The sequence below is a fragment of the Myotis daubentonii genome, chromosome 1, assembly GCF_963259705.1.
Source record: "Myotis daubentonii chromosome 1, mMyoDau2.1, whole genome shotgun sequence".
In the NCBI taxonomy this organism is placed as follows: Eukaryota; Metazoa; Chordata; class Mammalia; order Chiroptera; family Vespertilionidae; genus Myotis; species Myotis daubentonii.
The window spans coordinates 67,860,171-67,884,257 of NC_081840.1; the positions used below are offsets into that span (position 1 = coordinate 67,860,171).

Below are 24,087 nucleotides of genomic sequence, written 5' to 3' on the forward strand. Positions count from 1 at the left end.
GAGATGGCAGAACATTGATTACTATACACTTTTAGTTTTATCCATTTGTAATTTCATTTGTTCTTAATGAAATACATAATTTTACTTATCAAAGGAAATGAATGAAGTATATTGCATATCACACCATGGAAATTCTGGAGATTTATACTTTTAGAATAAGTTTTTAGAGAGGTAGGGGTTTCAGTTTGATTATTATTTTGATTCCTGGTTTAATATATCCTTAAGTTTTATATTTGAGTATATCTATATATATAAAATCCCAATGACTAGAACGGTGGAATGACCAGAACAACCAGTGGCTATGACACGCACTTTGGTGCCCTCCCTGGTCGGCCTGGTCCCTGATCGGCCCCCAACCCCCTGATCTAGGGTGGGGCCAGCTGCCAACTGCCTGTGGCATGCCCCCCCTACCCCCCCCCGCCAGCTAACCGCCTGCAGCCCCTCCCCCGGCCAGCCTGATGGGCCCCCATCAGGGCAGGTCTGCCGGACCCCACCCATGCACGAATTTGTGCACTGGGCCTCTAGTATTTAATAAAATGGTATCTTGGTATTGTTAATCTTTTGGGACTTAATTTTTCAGGCAATGTTATATTGACAAGATTTATCTATGTTTTTGTATGCACCAGCAGTATGCTCTTTTTGAGGGCATATAACATTTTATAGTGGGAATATACCTGGATTTATTTACGTATTTTCTTGTAAGTAGACATCTGGGTCATTTCCAGACTTGTTATTCTGAATGCCGCTGTGAGGATTCTTTTATGTGCTGCCTGCTGGGAGTGGAATTGCTGGGTCAGTGAGTATTTATCTAAATGTTCAGCTTTACGAGATAATGCAATACTGCCTTCCAAAGCAGTTGTACTAATTTTCATTCCTACCAGCAATACTTAGGAAACCTTGCTCATGCATATTCTTTCTAAACACTTGGTTTTACAGACTCTTAAATTGTTAATTATGTGTGTTTATAATGGTCTTCATTTGCATTTTTTCTGATCACTAATGAGATTAAGTATTTATTTGAATACTTATTGCCATATGTATTTCTTCTTCTTTTAAAAATGTCTATTTATGCCTCATAGGATTTTGATTAGCATTATATTGAATTTTAAGGTCAATTTGAAGAGAATGTCATCTTAATGATATTAGGTCTTTCTAATTATAAAGCTGGTATTTAATGTCTCCTAATAAAGTTTAAAAAATCCTTCTGTTTAAATTTTGCATCTATTACCAGTAAAATTATTCACTCTTATTTATATTTGATATTTTGAATGCTATTTTAAATTGTGTCTTTTAAAATTATATATTTTCTGTTTATTGCTAGTGTATAGATATGTGATCAGTTTTTGTATATTGATCTTATATCCAGTCATCTTGTTCAACTCTATTTAAAAAAAATAATTTTTAGATCTTGTGGTCTTTCTATGTATGCAGTCATAGTTGACATTTTGGTTTCCTTTTTTCCATTTACTTTGCCTTTTTTACATTGTACTGTTTAGGAACTCCATGACAATATTGAAGAGATGCATTGATAATCTTTATATCAAATTTTATCAAATGCATTTCTGAGTCTATTGATAGATCTGTCTTCCTCCTTTTAACTTCTAATATCTTAAAATAAATAACAAACTAAACAATATGCTTTTAAGATAAATTATATTAAAAACAAGTCAATGACAAGTACATGATTCAGGAGTATAGTTAACACAGGTGGGATGGGGAGAAGCACTTGGTAGATGTAAATTGTTGTTAATGTTCTAGCTCTTGTATGAGGTGGTGGGTTTTGCGAGTCTAATTTATTAGCTAAAACATACAAATATATGCATAAATCACAAATTATTAAACATGAAAGCAATCCATGCATGGGCCAATAAGAAAAGATTAAGTGGGAGTGTTCTGAACTAAGAATTATAATTAATTAAATATTGTGGTTAAAAAAATTGGTTATTTGATTTCATGAGATTGTTGCCTTTATTCCTGAATTAGTTAAAAGAGCCTTTAAAATGCTCACATTCTTCATTGTTACTGGTTAAGTTTCTCTTTTTTAGAAAAGAGAAACTTCATTTGGGCAATTTTTAGTTGTGAGACTTAATGTCACGACGCACATGTGCTTTAGGGGTCTACACATCTTAAGAGCGAAAGGTTCCAGGATTATCCTGTGCTCTTTATTGTTTAGTTCTCAAATGACAGATGATTAAGTGACCCTCATTTTCGGTTGACACTTCACACAGGACATTCTGTAGTGTTTAGAGACTTGACCATTTCTTTTGGTTACTTAGGCCACACACTTCTGTACTGAACATGCCATAAATTTCCATCCTACCCCATTCCATTCAGATCATCCCATCATGAGGTGCTGTTGTATGAGGTTTGCAGCTTGTGAGGAGGACACTGGAATATGTTATGAGCAGTTGGATTGAAACAGACTTGGATTTGAACCTTGGCTCTTCTCTTTATTAGCTGAGTGGCCTTTAGAAATTTTAATAGCCACTCTGAGCATGTTATCTGAAAACTTACATGACATTTTTTCCAAGTTTGTTGTGTTAAATTCTATCTGTTATTACTATTATTATCATCATGATATCATCGTCATGTATAATTAATTTTTGTATCTCCAAGTGTACTGGATACAGTTTCTTTCTTTCTTTTTTTTAAATATATTTTATTGATTTTTTTACAGAGAGGAAGGGAGAGAGATAGAGAGTTAGAAACATCGATGAGAAAGCAACATCACATCGATCAGCTGCCTCCTGCACACCTCCTACTGGGGATGTGCCCACAACCAAGGTACATGCCCTTGACTGGAATCAAACCTGGGACCTTTCAGTCCACAGGCTGATGCTCTATCCACTGAGCCAAACCAGTTACAGCTGGATAGAGTTTCAAGCTCCTGATCTAGGTTTTCCCTTGAGTGTGCTAAAGGTACCGGTTGTTTAATTTTTTAGGTGCTGAAAAGAACCACAATACCAAAATATCCTTACTTTTACTTTTTAACCAGTTATTTTTCTATTTTGAATCATTTCTGGAGGCAGGGGAAGACAGACAATCATATGGCTCACAGCCAGGCCCCTGCTAAGCACAGTTGACAGATGGAGGTGTTTGGGTGGCTCTCAATGCTGAGAAAGATACTGTATTAAACAGTGATTGTCCCTGTACGGAGCATCTCTGTGGCAGCCACTGTACTGACTGCCTTAACCTCAGCATCTCACTAAAATTCTCAACCAATCCCCCAAAGCAGATCTTTAATCTTCATTTTGACATGAGGAAGTTGGGGCTCCGTGAGGTTCAGTAGTTGGCCCAGTGTCACACAATCAGTGATTGGTAAAACCAGAAGGCACTCCCTGGTTTTGTTGACTCCAAAACCCACACTCATCACCACTGCCCATGCAGATGCTGTTCCCTGGAGAGCCTTTCTATCTCCCATCTTCTGGATGCTGACTTGGAAGTATGTGGAGCCCAGAACTCAGTGGGACCTGTGAGGTAGGTGATAGTTGGGTTCTCAGAGCCATTTGGGGAAGCCAGCTCCCTGCTGAGGCAAGAGAGGCTCCGGACACTTTGGAGACTATTTGCTACTGAAAATTCAATTTAAAATTGTTTAATTCTGGGATTGGTAGGTTGAGAGATTTTTGCATTATTCACTTTGAATAAGTAATATTTAGAAATGTGGCATTCATGGCTATATTTTGGATTTTAAGTCAGAAAACTAGAGGCTTTATAAAAACATTTGGAAAATATCTGTAGCATGCTGACATAAAGTGAGAGCTCAATAAAAATATGCATTAATGCAGGAATCCACTGCCCTCACACTAAGCACAAGAGATCTCTGTTGAACCTTGGGAAAAATAAACTTGCTTCCTTGGCTTTTATGGGGGTGGCACTGAAATTTGGTGGTTGTGCCCAGGAGTGGGGTAGTGGCATAGAATGAAAACAGTCTGCAGGAGCCTGCAGGTTCTTTAAAACGCAACCAAATCAAACATTAACATAGTCTTTGCAGAATGAATTCCTGCTTCCCTCATCCCACACAGACAGTTGAGTTTTTTAAAAAAGAAATTCAACTTGAAAAGTTAGTTTACTTTTCTACTTTTACAATGTATTTAATTAACGGAAGGACAAAAGAATAAAATTTTTACTTTAAAATTCTTTCCTTCTCCAGCACACCAAGAAAGTGACTTGTTAGATTTTGTTTCTTGCCCTTTTTGTTAGTTCCCTACCTTGATCCAGCTAGTATTCAAATGCTCAAAAGCAATTAAAATTCATCTTTCAATTTGATGAACAAGTATTTTCATTGCAAATGTAATATGTCCTGTAAATGATTAAACACTAATGAAAACAAGAATCAACCTGATTTGTTTCAACACCTCTGTTTCTCTGCAGGAGGTAACATTTTTCTGTCAGTGTGTCAAAGTGTTATTTTCACAGCCTCCCCTTTGCTCAAATAGTGCTTTAAATTCAGTAGAGAATATGACTGAATTTTAAAGTGAAAAATAATATCATACCTCTCAGATTCTGTTTATTAAAATATTGCCTCATTTAGAAGTGTGTGCCTTCCAGGAATTTTTATCACATCCCTCAATCTTCAGTGTTTACAGTGCATTTAGTTATTGGTAACATTGCATCCCATGCAGCATAACATGGCAGCCCAGCAAGCAGCCTCAGTAAGATGGTAGTTGATCAAAAGCTGACAGCTGTTTCTGCCTCTGAAAGAAGTTGGATCAACATTCTAGTTGAACCAATTGACCAACTGACCTTCCTTCCATATTCTTTTGTACACTGTTAAAAGACTAATAACCACTACTCTTTAGCTTACATCTAATATATGGTTCTTTAATTTACTCCTAGTAGTGGGAGCACATTTTCATGTGTGGGTTTTTGGTCCAGATTTGTTTCCTGAGTTCCTATTTCTGCTTACCAAGCAAAGTAATTACTACTGGAGTAGATGTACCCATCCAAACATTGACTGACACATAGTTGATGCTCAATAATGTTTGAATGAATAAATTCTAGACAGTGATTACAGGGACTTTTGACCTCTCTGCACATCTCATTTAACAGTCATTAGGGGTGTAGAGTGAATCTTTTCTTTCCTATCTACGTCATGTTTTAGAAATTAACCTTAGATGGTTTAAATCCCAGTGTTTAAACATGACATCCAGATTTAGATAAAAGTAAAATTGTAGCATTGGCTATAAGCAAGCAAGGAAACATATCAATTTCCTGTTTCTAGGAGGGTTGGAAAAGAGACTTGCCTGGAATAAGCATGACAACTTCACTCTAACAGGAGAACTCAGATTAAGTGGCTCTAGTTGGATAAAGCATTGGCAGTGACATGAGTGGGTCTTCTATCCTTGGTTGGTTTTATATACTAGTATATGCTTTGCTGGCAAAAGGCTGGTTGTTAATTTATTGAAGTTGAGCTGGTATAGAACCAGCTTTGCATAATACATTGAAAACCAGAATAAAGGCTATTACACAGGTCTTGATTATTGTATTTGTTTTTCTACTCTTTTACATCATGGAATTGCATGTGCACATAGAAAATAACCCTATCGGTTTATTAATTATCTTTTTATATGTCAGGAATTATTTTTTTATGTTATAATTAAAAATTTGTGCTCTGGAAGAGTAGAGCACAAAGTTCTTTGAAAGATAACCTCAAATAACATATTATGAGAATACATGTTTTGTTGCTATTTTTGCAGTCGACATTTTTGTTTTGATGTGATACATGATCTGAAGGGAAATGTTCACTCTAAACCCTTAAATATACGAATTAGATACACAGAGAGGCCAAATGTCCCCTTTTGTATTGGCTACAGAAGGAATATTGTGTATGTTTAGCACAGCAGGCCTCTGCCCTATGGTTTTGGTAGCAGTGTCACTGTCGTACTATCGGATATGCTATTTTAGTGTTATCCTTGTACTTTTAGCTTAATAACTGTTTCCCAGAGTTATTTGGGATAAAAAGTCAAATGTTCAAACTTGGCATGTAATTAAATTAATTTGAGATTTTTCTGAAGCATCAACTAGGACTTAATTTGCTTAAAGTGTGAAATAAAAATATATTTCTATTATACTAGAACAATTTCAAATCAAGTTACTTAGCAGGCCTATTCTTGGCATTCAAATATGTAGTTGTTTTCTGTTGACCTAGTTAAAATCTCCCAAGTAAGAAAGCAGAGCGTGGCGGTTTGGGTTCTCCAGAAGTCAGGCTGAGGGGGAGTTTGGGGTGAAGGATGTTTGTTAGGAACCATGCCCTGTAAAAGGGAGGGAGAAGTGGAACTGCCTTGTGGACCTGGCAAGCCTCCTGGGACCCAGGGGCTGTGGAGCAAGGGTTTCCAGTGAGCAGTGTTGGCTGAAGTGGCTGACCTTTCTGTCCCACTTGCTCAGAAACTGAATGTAGGCCTTCCAGGAAAATGAGTGACCTCATGCAAGTGGCTCTCAGCAGCTGTGGTGGCCAAAGAGCTGCTTGCCAGAGACTGTCTGCTGGCCATACTCCCACACCTGGGCAGGAGGTCCTTGAGGAGGGACCAAGCTCTAACACATGGGTCTCTCTCAGCTCTTTGTTGAGTAAGACTCCCTCCACGTTCTGCGTGGAGTAGGGTTCGGTACCTGAAAGAGGAGCCGCACAACAAATGAGAGAAAAAGACACGAGATAATTTTGCAATATTGGAGGTCCAGGCGGGCAAGTCCAACTCAAGGAGAGGGTCTTCCCCCGTGCTCAGGCCTCACCAAGCTTTTATTGATCTGGGATGCACCCATAGCATAGCCCTTAGGCAGGTGACCCGCCATTAACAGGCAGACTAGCCCATCAGCAAGGATTTACATAATAATAAATGGGGGAGTAGTTTCAGCTACCACTGTCTGGACAAACAGAGGTGGCGCCTAGCTCCGAGCTTTGCTAGGGCTTCAAAGGCACCCAGCCTTGGGGGGGGGGGGGTTTCGGGGAGTTCTCTGTCTATGCTTATCAGATAGTGAAGGCAATAAACAGTTTCCCACACTCTTACTGACAATAATACTTATATTTTATATACATATATCATTATCTTCATTTGACCAATGAAAAATGGAGGCAAAATGGGTTGCTTACGATCTCATGGTTAATTTTAGGCAATGCTAGAAAGAATAACTTATACTGTATATCCTGTTTTATTAGCTTTCAGCAAACTGACATGATGTTGCAATGGATATATTTATTACTTTTGAATTGGTGGTCAGTGTATGTGAGGAAAAAGCGAGGGAAAGGAATTGTAGCTACTCAGCAAGTAGTGTGGTCAATGAGAAAGGGCATAAATAGGTTTAGATTCCAGCTGACTTGGCCTCCCAGTTTGCATTCTCTCTGGCTCTGTGACAGGCAAGTCCCTCAGTCACTGTTACCTTCAGGGTTCTGATCTGTCAATGGAAGGAGTGAAGTTGATGTGTTGATTAAATAGTGTAGATAAAAGTACACAGTGTAGGTGTTCATAGCAGGAAATGCTACACATGCTAATGTTCTTAAGTGCCCCAAACAAGTCAAGCTGTAAAATGTTGGTAGAAAAATGAAGATTTGAACTTGAAGGCAGAGCGAACTCTCCATCATAATATTTTTCTTTTTTATCTCTCTATACCTTTAGTGTTGTTGTATTAGGAAATGAATTAACAGATTTTCCTGGAGAAGTTGCTTCTGCATTGTGGGGCCATTGCAGACATGGGGAGGCCACTTTTTTTAAAAAGGAGAGGAAAAAGGTTGGAGTGAAAAATATTGACTGAATCAACCAATATTCATGAGATGCTTATTAAGGGCCAGACCTTTTTAAAACATTTAATGATATAGTTCATTAGAAGATCAGTATGTACCACACCTGAGATCATTAATGACTGCCCCCTTTTTTCTTTTCCACTGCATCCTCTTGGTTTAGCCTCCTGTTATTACCCTTGATTCACTGCAGTAAGCTGGCAACTATTTTCCAGCTACCTACTACAGGCCCATCTTCAACACAAGTTTTATAGAAACTCTGATCCTGCTATACCCTACTTCATATCCTATATAATAAAGAGCTAATATGCTAATTAGACCGAACAGCAGGACGACCATCAGGACAACATCCCGGATGAAGCTAGGGCTGCGAGGGCCGGCCGGGGCTACAGGGGCTGAGCCTCTTGCATGAATTTCATGCATCGGGCCTCTGGTTATTTTCATAAAGACCAAAATACTGTACCTGGCATTGGTTACTGCATGGAACTGCCAGTCGCTTCTCTCACTAGTTGCATTACCAAACCCCAACCCACAACCTTATCCCTTCCATCTGCCTCAATAGCTACTGCAACAAGATTTGCCCCTCCTGCTTCAGGTAATCTTGGAATGCTCTTTCCCTTTCTTTCTACATCTGCGTAACTTCTACTTGTGTGTATATTACTCCCTTTGGCAAAGCTTTTGCTGATGCCTGGACTTGACTTGGTTTCCCTCTTACTCTCCTCTAATATGCTCTCTTAGAACTGATCGCAGGAGGTAATTACCTGTGACTGTCCAGTTCCCTCATCAGGCTGCAGCTCCATGAGAGCACTGACTAAGTCTGTTTTGGTTGTTGCCAAGCACAGTCCTAGCGCAGAGGAGGGACTCAATTAATGTTTGAATGAAGGACTTAGAGGGCTCACATAATCCTTTCCTGACCAGCCTGTGCATCCCACCTCACTGCTGGAGTCATCTAAGAATGGACACAGACCAGCACAAGTCTCACATTAAGCCATACATTTGCTAGCACAAAACTAAGCACCAAGACTACTCTGATGTCTACATGTAAAAAAAAAAAAAGAAATTCTTTGTTTAAATATAGTATCTATGCTTTTCAGTGTATGTTGTCAGGTTAAAAAAAGCATAGTAAACTTATTTAAAAATTTATTTTCCTTAAGTCATTGAATTATGAGACATGATGACTTTTAAATATTATTCAAATCATTTTTTTAAGGACCCATTTTTTGAGAGGAGAGAGAATAAAGCACTTCATTCACTTCTCCTCAAAAACTCTCCTGATGTAATAATTTTCCTTGGACTGAAGCTCATCTCTTTACAGCGTCCCATATCTTGTAAGGAAGAGTGGAAAGAGCAAATGTAGACCTTTTGTAATAAGTGCATTTCTTGTCTGGTTTATGCTTTGAATTCAGGCTGGCCTACTTTAAAATGGGCTTCTTCATGGAATGTGTGGAATTCTGCTTAGAAAATGGAATCTGCATCCTGCTGTGAAGCAGAGAGTACTTGCCTTTTGTTAGCTGTGGTCTTAGACTTCAGTTCTAAGGGCATCTGAACAATGGCCATGATTGACTGAAGTAGGTATTGCATCCTAAGAAAACACGAGAATAGTTAGATGTGGAGCAATAAAAAATGAGAGGGGCTATATGTATTTAGTTTGAAAAAATTTGAAAATTTTTGTGTTTCATTCACTTAGATAGTATGACCTAGCTGGCCATTTTGTGTTTTATTTTGAAACCATTTACTTTATAAAGCTTTTTACATGGATATTTATTTTCACTCTGAATAAATTGAAACAATGGGTGGTTTAATTGTTGCCTCTTTGACATTCCTGGGGTTCATATATATGAATGCCAGAACTAATGGGCTAAAATAGTCTGTAGTCATTCATGCAAATAACAATATTGAAATCATAATAGCTTTATTTAGAACTTTATTTTTATCATTATTAACACAACTTATAAGTTTTAGGCTTATAGTTTATAGGTCATGTTAGTCCTGAGTCTTGACCATGCCATTCTGCCATGTATATTAACTGTATCAGACACTGCGCTGGCTGAATATTTTAGTCACACAAACATAGTTTTATTATTTTTCAGTACAATCTTCCATTGCACTTCGAGGAAATGAAATGATAGACTGACAGAGTGGAATAATATGGAGTTTCTTGCTTCACTGTTTATTCCCTTCATGATTAACCAGAAGCTCAAAATTGCTGATTTTTTGTTTAGTTTTTATGTTTACTAGGGTTAATAAGTATGTGAGAGTGTTCTAAAAACATCAGTTTCCACATTATGAATGTAGCTTCTCTTGGAAAACACAAGAATTCAAGAAAAAAGGAAAGTAGGTGTTTTTCTTGCATAATCATTATCTTGTAGAAATCTGCACAGAGAAGTAGCTATTGTACTCTGAGGGAGTTTTTTAAAGTGGCTTTTGTGTAGCTCTGTGTGGTATGGCCCAGAAAAAAATCTTGTTTGTTCATATTAATAGCTTTCCTATACTGTGTTTTATTTAGTACAATAAGTTAATTAACTAAAATTTTACTTTGATTTTGTTAATAGACAAAATAAAAGTGTCACATTACCTCCATAATAACAAAAATCTTGAAATCTAAGGATATGGATTGTTGGAAAATGTAAGCTTCTTTTTGGTGTTAGTGAGATAAAGAGTAGTTAATTGACTTTGCCATGGCCTTAGTTTTATGATGTTGGGGAAAAATGTTTTTAGTTTTCAGTTTTCTCATTACAGACTTAGACTATCTTGCCATCAAATTAAGTGGTACTTTATGTTTAAATGACTTTTGCAAATAAAGTAAAGTAATTTTTTGTTATTCATTAAATAAGTATTTTTTCTTACATATTTCTTGTGAAAAACATGAGATGACTTGGAAATTAATTTATAAAGCATTTTTGAAATTTCCCCAAAATTCATGTAAAAAGAGCTAGTGAGTTCATTCAGGCATAGTTTAGAATCCAATAAATGGAAAATAATAAGGCACAGTGTTTTCTTCTAAGTACCTTATTTTATAGCGTGAAATGAGAATAAAAATAAGGGAGCCCTGGCAGGGTAGCTCATTTGGTTAAGCGCTGTCTAGTACACCAAAAGGTTGCAGGTTTGATTCCCAGTCAGGGCACATACTTAGCTTGCCGGGAAGCAACCGATAGATGTTTCCCTCTCACATTGATGTTTCTCTCTCTTTCTCTCAAATCAATAAACATATCTTCAGGCCAAGATAAAAAAAAATTCCAAAAAGGAGAATATATATATATATATATATATATATATATATATATATATATATATATATATATATATTTTTCCTTTTTAAATTTTATTTTACCTTTTCCACCACCATTTATTCCCTCTATGCCCCTTTCCACCCCCATTCCCTCCTCCAGTCACCACACTGTTGTCCATGTCCATGAGTTTTCTTTTTTTTTTTTTTTGCTCAAGGGAGAATATATTTTTAAAAGTTCCCTGTGTTGAAAGAGGAATATAAATGTTACAGGAGTGATTAATTTTTTTGGATGTAGTAGGGGTTGTATCAATAGATAGTACTGGTGATGAGAGTGGCAGGAGTAGAGAATGTAACTTTTGACAAGTATTCAAGGAAATATTTATTGTACACCTACTACATATGAGCACTCTTTCGTGCTCTGGAGAGCCAGTGTGAACAAGACAACATCTCTGCTCCGAAGGAGCTTCTATTCCAGTGGGAGGGAATAGCTACTTTTGACAAATAGGTAGTATTTTTAAAGGTAGGGAGGAGGGAAGTTATTTCCAGTTTTTCCTGCACTTTCTCTCCTTGGATGGTTCAGAAATGTTTTGTGGGGGGCTTAGCTTTGATGGAGGAGGGGCACTTCTCCCTAAAAACACAAGAAAGAAAGGGAAAATGGGAATCTATGCAGGGGTTTATAACTTGATAGTGGGACTTTCTAAAACTTAATCAAAGAACTTATATTCATAGATGCATAACCCATGGACACAGACAATATGTGGTGAAGACCTGGGGGTAAGTAGAGGGGAACAATGGGGGAAAAAGGAGGACATCTGTAATACTTTAGAAAATAGAGATAAATTTAAAAAAAGGCTTTTGTCTTCCCAACAACATTGAGTGAGGTTGTAGTCAGGTGTGGTCGAAGGAGAGAAGAGCAGGTGTGAAACAGTTGTCTGAGATGAGAGTGCACACTTACAAAAAACATAGCAGGATTTCTGAGCAGCATTGAGGTGAGCAATAATGAATCTAAAATAAAATAAATCTGCTTGGTTTGATTTTTCTCTACTAATATTCTACTAGTATTCAGCTCCTTGGTTGGTGTCTGGGTTCATTTAGGACAGAGGTTTTGATTGCCAATACATTTGATGAATGGATGGATTCTTGACCAATTTTTTATGGGTCTGATGAAACCCAAGCATTCATTTTAAAGATTCTCTAAAATGTGCTTCATTTAGTCAAAATTATATCATTTCTTAATTCTAATTATTTTTATCATAAAGACTTTTGCAAATTGACATTAAAAATATGCTGCACTTCTTTTTAATTGACATGTCAGTTCATTAGCTTGCTTTGTAAAATGGGACAAATTGAATCAGCTGAAACTTATTGCTAAACCTTGTTTAAAGAATAATATAATTTTAGAAATATGAAAAAAACCCACTTTCTGCCAGCTGTCCAAATGCGAAGGAGCCACCCTGCCCCTTCCATGTTATTTCATGGCTGTACTGCTCTCTGCATTTGTTTCTTTTAATGTTTTCAATTAAAAAAGCTTTTAGTTACCATTAAGAATGGATCCAAAATCAGTGACAGAAATTAATAGACAATATCATTGAACAATGCTTTGTTACATTCCATTGCACGATACCTATCTCTTAAAATTCTTCTCTTGCCAGCGAAGCAGAGTTTAAATAAAACATAGGATCACAGAATATGCTTAAGAAATATTCCAAAAACCTAGTTATCCCTTTAAGGTACTTGTCTATTTCTTCTTCTTCTTCTGCAAAATGCTTTATTATTTCATTTGATCCAATGCATGGGAGAGAGCCGATGAAAAGAATGGCTAGTAGTTTTGGGGAGAGGCTCAGGTAAAAGCCAGAGACACCAGGAGAATGCAGAGGGGCCTCTTAAAGGCCTCTGGGCTCCAAAGGCTCCTAGTCATGCTTGAGGGTGAGCCTTTCGAACAGGTACTCACCCAGCCCCTCCTGGGGGTGGACAGCCTGTGGATGAGTCAGGTGTGGCCCATCTTCTTGATGAGTTTCACCTCCTCATCCAGGAAGTGGTTCTCCAGGAAGTCACGGAGATGAGGGTCTGCTCCGGAAGAACCCAGGGCCTGCGGCTCCAAAAGGGCCTGGTTCAGATTTCTCTCCAAGGCCTGGGTGGCTTCCATAGTGGCCTGAGTTTTGCCCACTCATCTTGGGAATGCTTCAGCACGTCCTAGAAAAAAATGCAGCCACTGCATTTGTTTTGCAACTTTAAGAGATGATCAGCGCCCTCCCCTCGCGCTTCTTCTCCACCAACTCGAGGGAGAAGTGGCCCACGCCCTCGAGAGCCATGTCATCAGGGTCGAAATTGAAGCCCAGAGAGAGGTAGGTGGGGGAGGCCCCCAGATGCAGTTTGGCCAGGTGGTTGACCGCAGCCTCCACCTCGGTGGAGTAATTCTGATGAATCTGGGAGTTCGTGGTTGTTTGGCATAAGGAGTGAAGCTAGAAAAAAAAACCAACCTGGTGTGTTGGCTGGTCCAGAGGTGGTTCTGAAGGTGGTGACTGGATAAGATGCAGGAGAGTGGCCAGAGGCTGGAAGAAGGGGTGTTCCTGGGTCTGTTCCGTCCAAACACTTTTGAAGCAAGAGACAGATCCGGGACCGCCGAGGAAGTGCCTGTCCATTTTCTTTTAATCTCCACTTGGGCAGTGTTTTATTCTGGATATTAATTCTGCAACCCTTTTTTCCCCATACCTTATTTTTCTCAGTACATTGCACATTGCTTCTTTTTAAAATCTCATTGCTTCTTTTTTTTTAATCCTCACCTGAGGATATTTTTCCATTGATTTTTAGAGAGAATGGAAGGGAGGGGGAGAGACAGAGAGAGAAACATCGCTGTAAGAGAGAGACATCAATTGGTTGCCTCCCGCACGTGCCCCGACCTGTGGCCTGGGATTGAGCCTGCAACTGAGGTACGTGTTCTTGACTGGAATCCAACCTGGGACCCTTTAGTCTGTGGACTGATGCTCTGTCCACTGAGCCAAGCCAGCAAGGGCCATTGCACATTGTTACTTCTGCTCAAGTTACCTCCAACGAAAATGTCCGTTTTCATTTCTGAACTTATATTACAAGGATGTATTATGAGTGTACTAAGTACAGTACCTATTGTTTTGAACCTACTGCTGCTTCCCCAGAGACCTAAGTGTGAAGTCATTACTTTCCCTTTATATCAGAATTTAATTTGTACTGGATATTGAGTTGGATATATTTATCTTAGCTACGAATGCAAATAAGTAAACAGATAGAAAAATTATTTGTATATTTATTTATGTTTATATATATTATACTAGGGGCCCGGTGCACGAAATTCGTGCACTGGGTGTGTTGGGGGGGAGTGTCCCTCAGCCCAGCCTGCCCCCTCTCACATACTGGGAGCCCTCAGGCGTTGACCCCCATCACCCTCCAATCGCAGGATCGGCCCCTTGCCCAGGCCTGACGCCTCTGGCCTAGGAGTCCGGCCCGGGCAGCGGGGACCCACAGCTGCAGCGGCCCCGCGATCGTGGGCTTCGCTTTAGGCCCAGGCAAGGGACCCCTAGCTCCTGGGACTGCCAGCTTCGACCGTGCCCAGCTCCCATCGCTGGCTCCGCCCCTACTTCCTGCTATCACTGGCCAGGGCGGAAAAGGCGCCTGATTCTCCGATCATGGCTGGGGGGCAGGGCAAAGGCCCCCCAGCCCTTAGCTCCCCCCTGGGTTTCCAATCACTGTCAGTGGCAGGGGGCTTCTTCCTGCTTTCCCTTTCGCCTCCCTGCATTGTGCCTACATATGCATATTAACCGCCATCTTGTTGGCAGTTAACTGCCAATCATAGTTGGCAGTTAATTTGCATATAGCCCTGATTAGCCAATGAAAAGGGTATCGTCGTACGCCAATTACCATTTTTCTCTTTTATTAGTGTTGATTCCCTGGGAAGTAAATTTCTTTTGTTGTGATATCAATTATTTTTGGTGTTTTAGAAATTCAGTGTGTTAGTGGCCCTATAGGTTTTGTTGAAAAACTGCTCAAGTGTAAGTGGGTGTAGTAATGTGATCTCATTTTCAAATGGAAAAGAGTTGGATTAAACTTAGTCACTATTCTATAGCGTTTAGGGGTCTGAAAGCCCCAGTGTGAACCTGTAAGAGATCTTTATTTTACACTTCATGAATCTTCCAAATTTTTGGCAGAGTTAATTTATCAAAACATACAACAAGAGAGCTTGCTTGAGTTTGGCAAGGATGTTATCTATGGTTATGTGTTAAATATGTCATTCTGTATTTTTGCTAAATAAGTTTGTGGTGGTGAAAAATGTACAGCGTTCATAAGGCAGTAATCCTTGGGCTGTTTGGATTTATGGTCTCTTATTTTATGACATTAACCAGATTTGTTTATATTTGCAATTAGCAGGGAATTGTTTTGTTGTTATAAGTGCTATTTAATAGCACTTATGTCTTATTGTCAGTTAATGGACTTTTTAAGAAAGTCAATTAATACAAAGTATTAATTATATTTTCCTATGTCTTAATTGATGTTTCTCAACCTTGTGGCCTAGTGCTGGATGCTAAGATAATCATGCCCATCTAACTGAGGACGTTGATTTAATTTCCCAATACTCTTCAGTGTGGAAGGCTGGAAAAGACCTGACTGTTTATTCATGTATCCACCTCATTATTCTTCTTTGAGTAATATTATGCAACTTAATTGAGAAAAGAGTTATAGGCTGTGTGACTACATATCCTTAATTTTCAGAACATCTATTATTTCAAAACATCTCACCTGCTAAATCTTTCCTTCTCCTTTTTGGGTAGATAACAAGATCCTCATGATAATGCCTCATCTAAAGAACCTTTTAGGTCCTGGGTTTTCAACTTTTCTAGGTTTTATATTCATAGCTGGTATTTTTAGATTAGATTTATTCTACACATGGCACGTCTAGACTCCTGCTAACCAGTATAACTTTATTAAAATTTAAACATAATGCAACTGGCTTAATTTTTTTGCTTGAGTGCTTTTGAATAATGACCTTCACCCCCTCCCCACAACCCTTTACACCACCGCTACTCCAGCTGGAGAGGTAAGCTGTTGAACATGAAGTAAAAAGTCTCTTAAAGTTATAGTTCACTCTATTTCTGAAAATTGGATATTATCCTTCTTCCAGTTAGTCGTATGATTCATTCATTTGGGGTACAGTATTCTTCGGGGGGGGGGGGGGGGGGCGGGATCTAAGAATTTTTCAGATATCCTGGCCTGTCCAAGAATATAACCTTTTTAGTGCTTACGCTGTATTAGAAGGTGTTAATGGAATGCAGAAGAGCAGGCTCCTGAATGGCTAATTAAATAATATTTTTATATCCTGAAGTAATGTTAAAACCAGGCATTTCAGTGGGAAAAAATAGTGATTTCCAGCTGGGCAGAACTCTACTAAACATGACTTAAAATTAATATTTGTGGTTAAGAAGCTGTATCTCTTACAGAGTCAAATTTTCTCTAGTGTGTGACTTGAGGGAAAGGATAAGGTAATAAGTTAATTTGTTCTGGCATCTGTAACCAAACCCATAGTGCTTTGAGTCTAGATTGTCACATTCCCAACAATTTGGGCAAAATGAATTTTCAGCAACATTGCTCAGAAAAAAAAAATATGGCCATCTTGAGGTTAAAGTGAATGAACAAAATTCCTTTGGATTTATAGTCTAATTTTAATTTCATTCAGATTTTCCTCAAAGTAATTAGGTCCCAGTATGAAAAATATCCAAGTAATAAGATTATACAAAAGAATCTGGGATTAATTTAAGTGGGTTTTCATTTACATTAGCTAAACTTGGCTCAGAAAAGTCAACATTTGTAGCAGAAACTCAGTTTTCCAATTATTTATCTAGACTTATTGTGTAAAGAAAGCCACCTCATCACTTAGATATAGTTTAACTGTTCTATAGGTTGTTTGTTAAGAAGATAGATGGGAGAAAAAGTTCCAAAGGAAATGTTTAGTTCCTTAGTATTTTGAAGTTCTTAGCTTGCATCCTAATAATCTAGTATGTTTTTCACTGGAGAAGCCAATGGGTCTTCAAATGCTTCATTATCTTAATTATTGTATCCAGATGTGGAGTTTCTGGGTGATATGGCAACTCTACGTTTAGCTTTTTGAGGAATCGATTGACTTTTTTATTTTTTAAAATTCTTTATTGTTGAAATTATTAGATATTGCCCCTCCAACCCCCCGTCGTCATCTCCCAGCCTGCCCCCACCCTCCATTCTTGGCCTTCACCCCCCCCCCCCCCCATTGTCTGTGTCCATTGGTTATGCTTATATGCATAGAAGTTCTTTGGTTGATCTCTTACCACCCCCTTCAGCTTCCCGCTGATATAGTTTCTGCAGCCACAGAAACTGCTTCTGCATTTTTCCTTTAGTGGTGCCTCTTATGCTCTTCATCGTGCTAGACTGCAGAGCACCCACTCTTGGACTGAGCAGCCTTGCTAGTTATTAAGAGTCTAACCAGGTGTTCGTGAGCCTCCACTGAGAGGATCTGAGTGCTTGCTGAAGTTGAGAGCAATTCATGGTGAACAGGGAGAGTTCACTGACCCTAAACGCTACTATTTAAGACGTGGCCACCCCAGCCTGTGTGTCTGGATCTCACATCTAGACCCAGGACTGAGCGCTGTGTTGCATGTTTTCAGGCACTGGTGGCACCCGGCCAGGGCGCTGAGTGTCAGTCCTGAAGGCTTTTCACAGGGTGCGCCAGATACATTTGTCCTGCATGTGTGCGGTCTGTGGGAGGGGGGCCAGCAAAGTACAAGCCCGGACATCGGAAAGCAGATTTGGCTCTAGTGACTTCTCTTAGAAACGGTTTTAATTTAAAAAGAAAAAGCAATGTTTGCATCTAGATATATATATATTTTTAACAATCCTTCAAAGTTGACTTTTAAGCTCAAGGTGTATAAAACCTCAATAGTTTTAAAAACAAACAAAACATATACAATGTAGTAGTTCCTACGATTCTGGAAAGTACACAATTTCATTGATGCTAGTAACTCTGCTCTTAAAATAATTCTTTTTGAAAGAGTGGGGGAGAAAACCCTTGTTCAGGGAGTTACAAATATGATAAACTCTGCCTGAGTAACTGTCCTGGAAAAGAGTTACCGGAACTAGGGGGCAAGCGTGTATCATGCTGCCTGTCAGAGCAGAGTGAGAGAGACAGGGCTGCTATTTGGGCCTCGTTAGGGGACGCCCTCTCTTTTGCATGATTGTTGGGGTGAAGAATCCCCTCTGACCCAGAGAACTAGTGAGGGTCCCAAGGTGCAGGGCCCCTCCAGCTTTCCTGGGAATCGCCGTATCTTCTCTGAGACCCTCGTTGGTGCATTGCAGAATGCGTGCAGGGGTTCAGGTGATGCTTGCCACATATGGTGATACTTTTGCTTTTCTTTTTAGCATTATTGTCAGGCATTTGGCTTGTACTTGGCGAACAGATCTGGGATCCAGGAGGCCTAGGCGCAGTCAGCCTTTGTTAGTAACACAGGGGGGCCCTCAATCTGTCTGCTTTTCTCCTCGGTAAATGGGGCCATGAGGTAGAGGAGCACCTGATCCCCTGAGTTTAAGTGGTTAAAAATAATTACCCCTTTCCCAGGAAAATGTAAGCTTTGATTATTTTCTCTTAATAGTTCAGACCACTTCCAAAAATGCCACTTAATTCAGCCAATTTTGGTTGCCTTTGCAAATTAATGTCGGTCCACAAGATTGTGACAGTGGGCACTTCTTAGAATAGTGATGGCGAACCTTTTGAGCTTGGGGTGTCAGCATTTTGAAAAACCCTAACTTAACTCTGGTGCCGTGTCACATATAGACATTTTTTGATATTTGCAACCATAGTAAAACAAAGATTTATATTTTTGATATTTATTTTATATATTTAAATGCCATTTAACAAAGAAAAATCAACCAAAAAAATGAGTTTGTGTGTCACTTCTGACACGCGTGTCATAGGTTCGCCATCACTGCCTTAGAACATGCTTTACAGGTAACAGATGCTTTCCACTTCTCTTGGATTTCACAAAAATTGTGTGAGGTAGGTTATTTGCTTACTTTAGAGATGAAGAAATGGAAACTCACACTGATTTAGCAATTTGCCCAAGTTTCCAGCTAGTAAGCAGCAGAGTCAGAATTTGAACCCAAGTCCTCTCTGTTTAAGTACCATGTCTTCAGACAATTGTGAGTTTCTTGGGAAGGGCATTGGAAGTCCTTGATGAGTGTCCACTAGAATGGAAGAGGACAGGCTTTAGGATAACACTGTCTACCTTTATAACTTGGTTTGGTTTTTAGCTTCATAAAAACTATAGGTATAATAAGTTTATACCTTTTTCTCTGTTGTACACATTAACCTTATGAGAATAACAATTTAATTAAAAATGTTTTGTTAATCCTCTCCTTGAGGATATTTTTTACATTAATTTTCAGAGAGAGTGGAAGGGAAGGGGGAGAGAAAGAGAGAGAGGAAAGCGACACACAAAGACAAACATTGATGTGAGAGAGACACATGATTGCTTGCCCCCCACATGCACCCTGACCAGGGTCAGGGATTGAACCTGCAACTCAGGTATGTGCCCTTGACAGGGAATAGAACCCAAGACCCTGCAGTGCATGAACCCATGGTCTCACCGTTGAGCCACTCTGGCTAGGGCTAATGTTTAAATTATTTACAAGTGGCCTGTGCAGTACTCCAGGCTGATGAGCCTTGGTGAACCATTGTGCTGTTGAAGCCTTTTCCTTCCTAACAGTCTTGCCTGAGCTGCTATAACAAACTTCACTGGCTTCCCATCCTCTACGCACTCCCTGCTTCAGGCTGGTCTACTTGGTGCTAACAAAGGCATCTTTTTAGGGTTCACACTGATTATGTCCTCCTTTCCTCTGTGCACAGATGTTCTTGTCTGGCACTTAAAGCTACCCTTCCAGCATCATCTAATCCATAATTTTTAAAAAAAATTTTATTTTTCAATTACAGTTTACATTCAATGTTATTTTGTATTAGTTTCAGGTGTAGAGCATAGTTGTTAGGCAATCATAGACTTTACAAAGTGGTCCCCCTGATATTGCAAGTACCACCTGGCACCATAGTTATTATTGACTATATTCCCTACGCTGTACTTTACATTCCTGTGACTATTTTGTAGCTGGCTATGTACTTCTTAATTCCTTCACCTTTTCCACCCAGTCCCCAATGCCCCTTCCCTCTGGGAACCATCAGTCTGTTAATTTAGTCCTGTAATTCTATACTAAATTCTCTTCCAAACATCCTCAAATGAATTACCCAGTATACATGGTGGTACCCTCTCTACCCTGCCTCCCCATTCCCAACTTCTGTTTGACCAGAGCTCTGCAACCTTTATCACCAGGTCCAGATCCTTCTGATCAAGCCTTCCCAGAAGAGCCCAGGCAGAAACAGCCTCTCTCTCGTCTCTCTTTCTTTTATTTTCTTTTTTTTAAATGATGGTGAAATATGCAAAACATAAAATTTGCCATTGTAATCATTTTTTTCAGCTATTGAGGTAGAATAGACAAATAAAATGGTAAGATATAGGAAGTGAAGGATATGATAATTAACTAGATGATGGGGATTCTTTTACAATATATATGTATTTCAAATCACCATGATGTATACTTTAAATATGCTTGATTTTAGCTACTTAAAATGTATAGTTCAGTATACTTAGCACATTTATATTATTATGCAAACACCACCACCAATATTTTTCAGAACTTTTTTATCTTCCCAAACTGAAACTGAGTACCCATTAATAACTCTCCACTTCTACCTCTTCCCAGACCTTGGCAACTGCCACCTACTTTCTGTCCATGAATTTGTCTATTCTGGGTGCCTCATATAAATGGAAACAGGTAATGTTTGTTCTTTTGTGTCTAGCTTATTTCACTTAGCAAAGTGAGTTCAGGGTTCATCCTTGTTGTAACATGTGTCAGGATTTCCTGCCTTTTTAAGGCTGAGTGACATCTCATTGACAATATACAGCAGGTTTTGTTTATTAATTAATTTGTCGATAGACACTTGGGTTGCTTCCACCTTTTGGCTGTTGTGAAAACTGCTGTTAACATGGGTATGTGTCAGTGTCTGTCTGAGGCCCTGCTTTCAGTTCCTTTGGGTATATACCAGAAGTGGAATTGATAGGTAATTCTGTTTAATTTTTCAAGGAGTCACTATTTTCCAAAGTGGCTGCGCCATTTTATATTCCTACCAGCAACACACAAAGATTCTGGTTTCTCTACATCCTTACCAACACGTGTTATTTTCTCTGTACGTGTGTGTGTGTGTGTGTGTGTGTGTGTGTGTGTTATAGTTGCCATCCTAATGGGTGTGAAACGATATCTCATTGTGGTTGATTTTCATTTCCTTAGTGACTAGTGGTGTTGAGTGTCTTTTCACGTATATCTTTGGAGAAATGCCTATTCAGGCCTTTTGCCTATTTTGTAATTGTTTTTGTTGTTGTTGAGTTATCCCCTGTTGTTTTTAAGCACTGAGTTTGTGTTTGTCTTGTAATACTCCCCATAGTCTGACTCCCATGGGCATAACTTATGTGTGTCTTTGTCTCCCTTCTAGATGAGATGAGCCCCTAAAATATGGCCATATCTCTTTTTCCAGTAGTACCTAGCACAGGCATTGCTTTGCACATAATAAACCTTAAATAAAAATTTGTTAAATGGGTAGTAGAAGATGGTATAGTCATTTATTTAACAAACTAGGGGCCCGGTGCATGAAATTCGTGCACTGGGTGTGTGTGTGGGGGGGAGTGTCCCACAGCCCAGCCTGCCCCCTCTCACATACTGGGAGCCCTCAGGTGTTGACCCCCATCACCCTCCAATCGCAGGATCGGCCCCTTGCCCAGGCCTGACGCCTCTGACAGAGGTGTCAGGCCTGGGTAGGGGACCCTCATTTCCCCCCATCACTGGTTCTGCCCCCAGCCCAGGCCTGATGCCTCTGGCCCAGGCGTTAGGCCTGGGAAGGGGACCCCCAGACCCCTCCGATTGCTGGCTCTGCCCCTTGCCCAGGCCTGATGCCTCAGCCAGAGGCGTAGACCCCCATCACCCTCCGATCACCTGATCGGCCCCGTGCCCAGGCCTGATGCCTCCGCCAGAGGTGTCAGGCTTGGACAGGGGACCCCCATCTCCCCCTGATCACTGGCTCTGGCGCCCGCCCAGGCCTGAGGCCTCTGGCCCAGGAATCATGCCTGGGCAGGGGACCCCCATCTCCCTCTGATTGCTTGCTCCACCCCCCGCCCAAGCCTGATGCCTCTGACCCAGGCTTCAGGCCTGGGCAAGGGGACCATCATATCCCCCCAATCCCCGGCTCCGCCCCCACCCAGGCCTGATGCCTCGGCCAGAGGAGTTGATCCTCATCACCCTTCGATCACCAATCACCTGATTGGCCCCTTGACCAGGCCTGAGGCCTCAGCCAGAGGTGTCAGACCTGGGCAGGGGACCCCCAGCTCCCTGTGGTTGCAGGCTCCACCCCTGCCCAGGCCTAACGCCTCTGGCCGAGGCGTCCGGCCTGGGCAGCGGGGACCCGCAGCGGCAGCAGCGCCGCGATCTCCCGCTCTGCCCCTGCCCAGGCCGGACACCTCTGGCCGAAGCATTAGGCCTGGGCAGGGGACCCCCAGCTCCCCGCGGTTGCAGGCTCCGCCCCTGCCCAGGCCTAACGCCTCTGGCCGAGGCGTCTGGCCCGGGCAGCAGGGACCCGCAGCTGCAGCGGCCCCGTGATCCTGGGCTTCGCTTTAGGCCCAGGCAAGGGACCCCTAGCTCCTGGGACTGCCAGCTTCGACCGTGCCCAGCTCCCATCGCTGGCTCCACCCCTACTTCCTGCTATCACTGGCCAGGGCGGAAAAGGCGCCTGATTCTCCAATCATGGCTGGGGGGCAGCTCTTAGCTCCCCCCTGGGTTTCCGATCACTGTCAGTGGCAGGGGGCTTCTTCCTGCTTTCCCTTTCGCCTCCCTGCATTGTGCCTACATATGCAAATTAACCACCATCTTGTTGGCAGTTAACTGCCAATCTTAGTTGGCAGTTAACTGCCAATCTTAGTTGGCAGTTAATTTGCATATAGCCCTGATTAGCCAATGAAAAGGGTAGCGTCGTACGCCAGTTACCATTTTTCTCTTTTATTAGTGTAGATGAGTGCCAACTGTGGTTAAGATTTTTCTCTAGGTGGTGATATGAGCCTGGCAGCAGTGGGGTGGGGGAGGACTGAGGAGCAATTGGTTGGACAATGTAGTATGAGGTTTCTCCACAAGATTATTCCTATTAAAAATATACACTTAGGCCACAAGTAGAATCAGGACTTGTGTTTAAATCACACAGCTGATTTCTTATTTTCCTACTCTTCAGCTTTGTTTCTGACAGTTACTTTTTTCCAGTCCCCTTCCCTTTTAGGGGCTAGCTAATTGGGGCATTAACTGGAAGGCTGAGATGTTACATGGGGACATTGGGAGCCATTGTGGAGGTATGAGCCCCTTTCACTTTCTTCCCTTCAGTAGGAAGCTTAGGTTTCCAAGATCCACAGGTATTCTTTGTCCAAAATCTCTGATATTGATAACTCAAGCTATGAAGAGTGAGTTTTTAGCAAGGCTTTACCAAGCTACTATCAGGGGTGTGTCAAACCACGTATGGGAACTCGTGACCTTGCTGTGACATCTGATAAATTCCAGACTTAGTTGTCACATGTGAACTCTGACCTCCTGGGTAAGGTGGTGGTGTTAGCTCCAGGAGAGCCATGTATGTCCTGTTTAACCTTGGCTTTCCAAAGTCAGAGCTAACCACTTTAATGAACTGAATTTCTGGAGTTTAGTAGAGAAGTTATAAATTGTGCTCTTGAAATATCCTTGAATCTATTCACTTATTTCCATGGCAACTACCTTTTAGATATTAGGAATGATAGGCATTTATAAGTTTTCTCAACTGCTATCAAATTACTTCAATTTAATCAAATACAATTGCATTGTTCACTAATAATACTGGATCTTTGAATAAAATTTATAGAGTTTGGACTTTATATAGATTGAAAATTCTTTAAAGTAGGAGTTGGCCGAACACACCTTTTAATCATTTTATATCTTATTAATTTTCTCTGTAATCAGTTTAGATTGTATA

At 40.4% G+C, this 24,087-nt stretch overlaps 1 protein-coding gene and 1 pseudogene across 1 annotated transcript in view; one reads left to right on the forward strand and one right to left on the reverse strand.

Moving 5' to 3' along the window:
- The window catches only part of FSIP1 (fibrous sheath interacting protein 1), a 195,083-nt gene that overhangs the window by 105,734 nt on the left and 65,262 nt on the right, over positions 1-24,087 (forward strand). The gene's annotated exons all lie outside the window — the stretch shown is intronic.
- Positions 12,774-17,375, reverse strand: LOC132227906 (ferritin light chain-like; annotated as a pseudogene).